This window comes from Lolium rigidum, chromosome 4 (genome assembly GCF_022539505.1).
Source record: "Lolium rigidum isolate FL_2022 chromosome 4, APGP_CSIRO_Lrig_0.1, whole genome shotgun sequence".
Classification (NCBI taxonomy): Eukaryota; Viridiplantae; Streptophyta; class Magnoliopsida; order Poales; family Poaceae; genus Lolium; species Lolium rigidum.
Genome location: NC_061511.1, coordinates 34486057 through 34494786, shown reverse-complemented (window position 1 = coordinate 34494786; position 8730 = coordinate 34486057).

The window sequence follows — 8730 nt, the reverse complement described above, 5'->3', positions numbered from 1 at the left end:
AATTGTGTACATCTACCGTCCTGGCGGTTCAAGAAACTTTCCGGATTACGAATAACGGTGTTTAGGATGCTACTCCCTCCGTTCCATCAAAATTATTTAAATTTATTAAAATTTAGGTTGTATCTAGACACTATCTAGTATTAGTATATAGACAAATCCAAATTTAAAGAAATCTAAAGTTTTTATGGTACGGAGGGAGTTTTTCGTTTTGTTCAGACCAAGCGAAAAACCACGCAGAGCAATTCTAGCATATATATAAAAAAAACTTGGTACCACAAATTAGGTACGTGCTTTTAGGTACAAAGTATATGTGGGGTCTGTCTCCATCCAAGGCATGGCATACCGCAAAACATATTTTCAATAGTTTGAGGTTTTAGGACCAGTGCATCGCGCAATTTTCAATTTCTAAACAATAATAATTCAAATTAATAAATGTTATTTGGCTAAAAAGCATGGCGTAGACGAAGTCGTAATCCAACTTGCACAAATTATGAATTAAATGCCCCAAATTAAGCAACATAGGAGTAGTCACCACCGCTAGCCAAAGCACCATCGACTTAGTTCCTCGAAGTCTGTCTCTTATCTTCTCTAATTTGAAGCCACCTTGGTGCCTTATCTCATTGCTTATTCTCGGTTAACTCCTTTTTGGCTTGCAATTGTTGAGCTCACATTGCTTGTTTGGACTTCATCATCTCATCGTCCTTCTGCCTCAACCTTTCGTGCTCGGCCTTTTTCTGCAACTCCTCCTTCCATCCGATCTAACTTTGCTTATTACTCCTTTCGGTGTTGGTCCATCGTCATCCTCCTCCTCGCCATCCGAAGTAATTTTTGCTCCTTTCCTTGTAGAGGAGCCTCTTGATCCCTCAAGATCCACTTCTCACTATGTTCAAGAAACTTCCAACAATATTGAAGCACAAATGTTTTACCTTTAGATGCGGCTATTTGCATATTTCTTGTGCTATGAGATCCTACATTCACAAAATGGTAAGACAAAAGTGAGCATATTTGTAGTGAACAATAGCGCAAAAACTTGATACCAAATGACCAAACAAACTCACGAAATCACCAATAATAGTGCATCTACTAGGAAGTGCATTCCTGATCACTTGCTCTAAAAACCCACTCATACCGGCCTTGGAGAGATACCATTGTGCGGGCTGATGGTTTTGGCATCGGTGGCAAGATAGATGAAAGTTGTCCTTCTTTTTTCTAGTTTGATCATTCCCGACCACCGCATCTAGTGACACACTCTCACATGCCTTCACGAACGCAATGTCTTTAGCTTCCATGTAATTCGTGGATCTTTCTTATCTTTCATTTGTTTGAGAAGCATCAAATGTGACCTCATCCATCTATTTCACCTCTTCGACATAATATACTTGATCAAATTTGTCTAATGGCGCATTGCATGTCAATCTTGTTTTCCTCCAACATATTCGCATACGAAGTAGGAACGGAATGCAACCATGCCAGACAATGGAAAACCGAACAAACAAAGCATCCATATCTAATTAGACAAAAATAAGCGGATAGTTAGGGTAATTCATACCTATTCGTAACTTTGCTGAACACATGCATCGTGTTGCCATCATTGCCAGTCAAGGAGGGGGTCTTCAACGCCAGAGGGGTGAAATCTGTTGGTGGAGGAGGGTGAGGCCGTGGTACGTACGCCGGCATCTTCGTCTTCTGTGGCATGTTACCAGTCGGTTTTAACCACTGGAGAGCCGACAACGGAGGTGGAAGACCGGACCCTAGCGCGGAAGTGATCATAGATTATGCAACCTTTGGAGAGGCTCCTTCCATGACAACGTGCTTGCCCCGTCGCTTGTGTTGATGCAGCAGCGGTGCCCGCTGCCGGGGCCACTTCCATCCTAGTGGTTGGAGATGCCAGCGCGACGGGATGCGCCGAGTGGGGCCACGCGAGCTTGGGAATGACCGGGTGGGACAGAGAAGTCCATGGTAACGAAAGGCAGCGCATGGAGGAAGGATGACATGGAAGTGAGGAGATCGACGGCGGCGGCAAAACAAGGGCTGAAGTGTCCCTCTCTCCCCACATGTGATACGGGTGTTTTTGGGAAACGGGAAATCTAGCCCCTTGTACCGCACATATGCAGGTTCAGGAGGCCAATTTGAGGTTTCCCGCAAAAATAAATAGGGTTTGTGTCTTTTTACGGTTTCTATCCGGTACAAATCATCGGTCCACAATCATAAACCAGCAGTCATTTTTATGTTTCCGCGCAATTTACGAGATATTCTAGAGTTGCTCGTAGTGGCATGTCGTTGTGCTGCAGTCCTAGGAAGCCCCCTGGTTGGAGGGTGCTTGGTTCGCTGCTGCCAGAGTTGTGCATGTAGCTTTGCTTGTTGAATTTAACATATATTCTTTTTAGTTATAACTTGCTCAATCATTTTTTTGGAGGTACTATGTCTCTCATTTTTAAAATAAATATCAAGTTATAAGCAACATAAACATCGACATGACAGAACTGAAAGGATAGGAGAATCTTAACTTTTGCAAAAGGGACCCTCGGCCAGAAAAGAAAATTGCGATCCTAACCGAAGAAACCCTTGAACAAAACATGAACGCCTGTCACTCGCCTCTGGCACCACCGTAGCAGCCACCCAAGGAAAGGTGGACATATCACCTCTTCACCCGAGCTCGATGCGACTCCATCGTTGTCCAGCAGCTTTGCGGACATCCAAGGTAGCCTGCCAAAGGCAGAGCCATTATCGTTGAAAGAGTCAGACCGGGGCAACACTCCGGACACGCCATCGAACTCCAGATCTTGCACCCTCGCGCGACGATGCTCATTCAGGTTTAAGTTCTAGGCTTTACACAAGTGCTCCTGATTTTCTGATTTATTAAGGAGACAGATATGTCCATCGTCTACACGAGGCTTCTGTGCAACCTAGTCGACACTTAATTAAGATTTGTTGGCTCAGTATCTCAAGGGTGCTCATGTGATAGAATGTGCATAGGCACGTTCATGGGTGAGTGTAATGTGTATGTGAGCACGGTATTCATATTGTGTTTAATTTGTTCAACAATAAAACATGCCAAGTAGTTTAGACTTTATAACCCACTTTGTCGAGAAATGCAGTTTGCGCCATCTTTATCAATAAAGACCGGTCTTAGGCAATCTTTGCACACAGCAGCTAGTAAGTGAGTAGCAGTTGAGACTTCAGAGTTTACTTGCTGTAAATCGTAACCTTTGCACGTCAACATCGAATGCCTCCCTCTACATGAGCAGCACATAATTCTTCAGCAATTTGCGCCAAACCATCGACCCAGATTGCACCAAGGACGGCCTTGGACGATCTTTGAACGTGCCTCTCCGAACAATCAGACATCTATCCGTCTCGCACGTCCTCGTCAGAGTTGTGAGAAGAATCCAGCATAACGAGTACTGTTGGAAGGGCTCCATCCCTTCACATGTATTTCCCCCCCTCCCCTCTCTCGCCCATCTACAGTATCTGAGGGTTTCCTCAAGGGCGCCGGGCCGACCCAAAGCTCATCTCGCCGGCGTTGCCGGTGGAGATGGGCGGAGGGGAGGCGCCGGGGTAGATAGTCTAGCTAGGTTTAGCGGCAGTTTGCCGGTAGGGGGCTCTATGCCCAGTAGTGGAGGCGGAGGTCGAGATCTGGCCGCCTGGATCTTGGCTGTTCTAGGGTCTTGTCTCCTTCTTCTTCTTCTCCGGTGGTCGGAGAGGAGAGGGATGGAAGGGGCTGACGCTTCTTTCAATAACGAAGCGGCGGAGCACCACCTGTTGCTGTGCGGAAGCGATGGGCGACAAACTTTCCTGGGCGACCTTGGCGGCGAGGGGGAAAGAGTGCACCCGTCGGTGAACGGCGTCGTCGAGAAGCTCCTGGCCGGCCGTGGAGGCGAGGAGGAGCGCACTCACGCCGCCGCCACTTCCTCTGCATACAGGAGGTCTTACCTGCGCTGGATTTGAGCGGTGGTGGACAGCCATCGGCTCAGCTTCTCCCTGGCCTGCCGTGGTGGCGAGGAAGGAGAAGCTGCCGATGCGACGCTCAGCGCCTATCGGAGCCAGCTGCTGCCCAAGAGGTGCTTTGAAGCTGCGTCTTCTTCGGCGACGATGTTGCTGATGTGGCGTTCGTCCAGGGAAGCTCTCCAACGGGGGACATATGCCGGCTTCACTGCCCTGCCCCTGCATCTTATGGCCGATGGGCGGCCCTTCTCCCGGCGATCTAACTTCCCAAGGACCAAGCAGTCTAAGGGGAAGAGCTTCCGCTTCCACCACGATGCCAGACCAAGCGGTTCGTCCCCGGCGCCAGCGTTCGTACTCTGGCGAAGCAACTCAGAGGCGATTCTCCTTTGCGGTGCAGAGAGACGAGGACCTGATCGCGTTTTCACTTTTCTTTCAGGGTCTTCTCTGTAATAGTTTCTTCCTTATCCAGAATTCCTCTGAAATGTAGAGGTTTTTCTGCAATTTGTATCCACCGTTTGTTTAATAATAACAGCTTTTAGGGTCTTCCGAACCCTACCTAGTTCAAAAAAAAAAAGAATCCAGCATCTCTCGCCTCCGTCAGAAGCCCCGAACCGTAGCGACGGAAATCCGTGTCGCTGCTGATCGCTGAAGTTAATCGCACATTATGTCCAGCGCCGATTATACAATAATCATACATGAACGAACAGAGTAATATGCGACAAGCACGACAGGACTACAGTCCAACTCTTTTTTTTTCTTGAACAGGAAGGGTCCCGAAGGACCTAGGGCTTCATTTCTTGAGCGGTGGAGTTACATTTTACAGATAAGGCCAGAAGAAAATAGAAAATTACAAACCAGTCCTTACAAATTGCATTGAGGACCTCAAGATAAAACTGAAAAAAGCGATCAGGTCCAGCTCCGTCTTCACCGCATCGAAGCTCGCCGGAGTCAACCTCCGCGCCGCCGGGGATGAGACCACTTGGGGTGCAGAAGTGGGAGCCAACTCCAACGAGCATGTAGATCCTCCGAGTCAGCAAGAACGCTTGACGGAGGTAGTTGTTGCCCCGAGGACGGCTTGTGGCCGTCACACGAGGGTGGAGGGGCCGCCCTTCGGCCGTGAGATACGGCGACAGTGGTGCCGTGGAGATCCTCCAGAAGATCTGCGGGCGGCCATGATTTGTCGCCTCCACGCAAAGATGGAGGGGCTGCCTTTGAGCCATGGGGTACGGGCCGTACGGCGACAATAGCGCCGTGGAGATCCTCCGAGAAGTAGCCACCGAGCTTCGCTGCTGCAGATGCAACGACCATCTGGAGACAGCAAGCAGCAACTTCTCCCTCTTGTCACCACGACGAGGAAGAAGAAAGAGCCTGCCGCTGCACCTCTGGCCACCAGATCCGCGAAGAACGACCTTATTTATGGAGATCTTCGCCTCCCTCCACCACCACATCTCCGGCTCCGACCACCGAAGCTCGACGAGGCAAAGAAGGGGAGCAAGGCAGTGCCAGATCTGGCCGATGAGATCTGCCACTTCCCTCCCGGCATGAGCGCCATACGCCATAGAGGACCATAAACTAAACCTAAAACTACACCTAGCTACTCCGGCGCCATCTCCCCTCCAACTCCGGCCGGCTACTCCGGCGGAGAGGAGAAGGGAGAGGCCCGGTGAGAGAGAAGCGGGGCTCAGGTACTGTAGAGGGAGGAGAGCGAGAAGGGGGGGGGGGATGAGGGCTCCACTCCTACAGTCCAACTCGGGATCATACATATCCGGCTACACAGGCTCCACGTTACACCATAATACTCCCTCCATTGAAAAAAAATAGGTGTCTCACTTTTGTCTAGATACAGATATATCGTGAGACACCTATTTTTTTACGGAGGAAGTACTATTTTTACGAAAAAATAGATCAACACATAGTCCAAAAAGTAATAAAAGTCAATGATAGTGAGATAGGTTATTGGACCACGCCCAGCGACAACAAGGCGCAAACCGAAGAAATGCCGTCGTCATGTTCCCTCCATCACTGGAATCAGACAAACCTTGTAGTAGTATAGCTTATTGTAGTAGAAAAATGAAAAGTTAGTGTTCTAATGCCTCAAAGGACCATCATACTAAAACAACAATCATCGTCAATAATGTCAATGATAAGAACCGTAGATCGACTTGACACCACACCAACGTGAATACATGACAGTTTTCGATATTGCTTTTCCCATGTGGACCTTTTATATGTACTAATAAACAACCTGATACCTAAATATATGTTAAAAAGGATCAATAGTTTATTATATGTTATAAAGAACAAGGGAAAATATATGTCCTAATGGAGTGTTGATATTTTCTGTGGTGACCCTGCATACCACTGCATGTTGTAGTATGCCAGTCGTTGATATAACATTCGCGAAGTACCAATCCGCAAATATTACATCCCTCAGAGTAGTACAACAGAACATAGCAGGTTCAAAACTCATTCATACATTATTACAAACCATATGTACATATCATCTCGGAGCTCCTCTTGGGTCCTAAGAGGGATACTCCTGGGTTCGAGGCGAACCCAACTTAACTTACAATATAGATGTCTCACGAGACTATACATTTATTCCAGCGAGCAGTTAATTACTAGAAGTTCGGACTGCTCGGTACCACTACTACTATTACTGAGTCTAAGATTGTTTTCCTCCGGATCCCTCTCCGTTTCCGTAGACTATCAGGTAGTCTACACCTTCAACACCTCCAGAGAGGTCTGGTTCTTCGTAGCTGATGATATCGGCTCCTTCAGGGTTGTCGTTGTCCTCCTCCAGATGGTTCAGACAGTCTAAGCAGGGGATTTAAGAGTGGTATGAGTACGAGCGTACTCAACAAGTTCATAATAGGAAAGAGGTGTTTAATGCACTAACTACGGTACCAGACCAGAAAGTCTGATACCATGCAGGTTTTGATAATCATTTCTTCGAAAGGTTACTTTTATTCAGAAGAACTATGTCCGTCAGCCTTCACCGGTTGACTAGAACTTCATGGAGTTCCTTTCCGGCAGCGTTCGCAGTTCCAAATCCCGGAACAAGGAGTGACTGGTCACAATACGTTACACTCTGCAGAGGTGTGTTACTTTACCCATAAGAGATCTTAACCTTGGTGCCAATCGGGCAGCTTTCCCGTCCACACTTCCTTTGGTGTGAGGCCCGGTATAAGGTCCTAGTCAATCATGTTCCTCCGCTACCTCGAACACCCACCCTTTGTTGCAATCTCCGACCCTGGGTCCACGCCGGTTCACTTACGCCAATTAAGGCTGGGCCCCGACCACGACGACAATGCCGGGCTCTACCATACATTCCTACGCCGGCAGTTGCAACCCATCATAGACCTCATTCCCGTTGGGACTTCTACGGGTTCCCACCCCGCATCATGTCTCTCAAGATCATGTGCACCCGGTAATGAGCATCCGTTGATGAACGAGAGGTGGAAACACTTTTGACTACTCCGTCCCATTCCAGATCTTATGGTAAACACTGGTTATACGGCACAAGAATCACTGGACGACATTTCTTGTTTAATCCTAGATGGATATAAACCCTTGCAATGGAACCTCCACCATATCAACACAATCCATGGTTCCATTGCCCACCACATAGTCATATTCATAATTATGAAAATAGTGGTTTTGCTTTTTATGCAATAGTGATAAACATAGTACTTGGCAAGTAATTTGGTAAAAATACTCAAATGACATGAGCAAGCGATGAACTTGCCTGAATACTGCAAAGTGTTGCAGTTGGATGGTGTGGACTGACCCTTGTCCTCTGTTGCTGAAAAATAGCATCATTGTCCGATAAGGGCAATGGTTAAAGAAGCAATTATGCATGATTCAGCTTTTAGGGTTGTTCCCCCCTTTCCGGTGTTTTATTATTTTATGTGGAAGGTTAATACTAAGAACAATTTAGGGATACTCTATTTAGGGTAAAATACAACCTTGAAATGTTGTCAAGGTGTTTTTATAGTCCAAGAGCATTAATGGACTTATTTTCATTATTGAAAATAATATGTGTGATTTAAATGATTATTTAAATCATCAAATTAAGACTTATTCTAGGTTGTCTTCAAAAATTCCCTTTGATATTTTATTCAGGTAGAGAATTTTATGCTGATCAATTTTCATATTTTTAATTATTTTTTTAGAGCTATAAATAATTTTCTATGAAATTTCAAAGTTTCTGGTTTAATTGGCATTTGTGAAATACCAAATTTGCTCCTGGGCCCACCTGTTAGGGTGGCCCAGTGGGTTTGGTTAGACCAGCTCGGGTCCAACCGACCCGAGCGGTCGCTCACTCCACTCCCCATCGCGTCGCCTCCTCGAACCCTAATCCTCTCTTCCTCTCTGGCGACAGTGTCGCTGATACGTCTCCAACGTATCTATAATTTCTGATGTTCCATGCTTGTTTTATTACAATACCTACATGTTTTGTTCATACTTTATATCGTTTTGATGCGTTTTCCGGAACTAACCTATTGACGAGATGCCGAAGTGCCGGTTCTCGTTTTCTGCTGTTTTTGGTTTCAGAAATCCTAGTAAGGAAATATTCTCGGAATCGGACGAAATCAACGCCCAGTACCCTATTTTCACCCGAAGCTTCCAGAACACCCGAGAGAGGCCAGAGGGGGGCCACAGGCCCACCAGACACCAGGCTGGCGCGGCCAAGGGGGGGCCCGCGGCCCCTGTTGTGTCGTCGCCTCGTTGACCTTCTGACGCCGCCTCTTCGCCTATATAAAGGTCCCTGACCTAAAACCG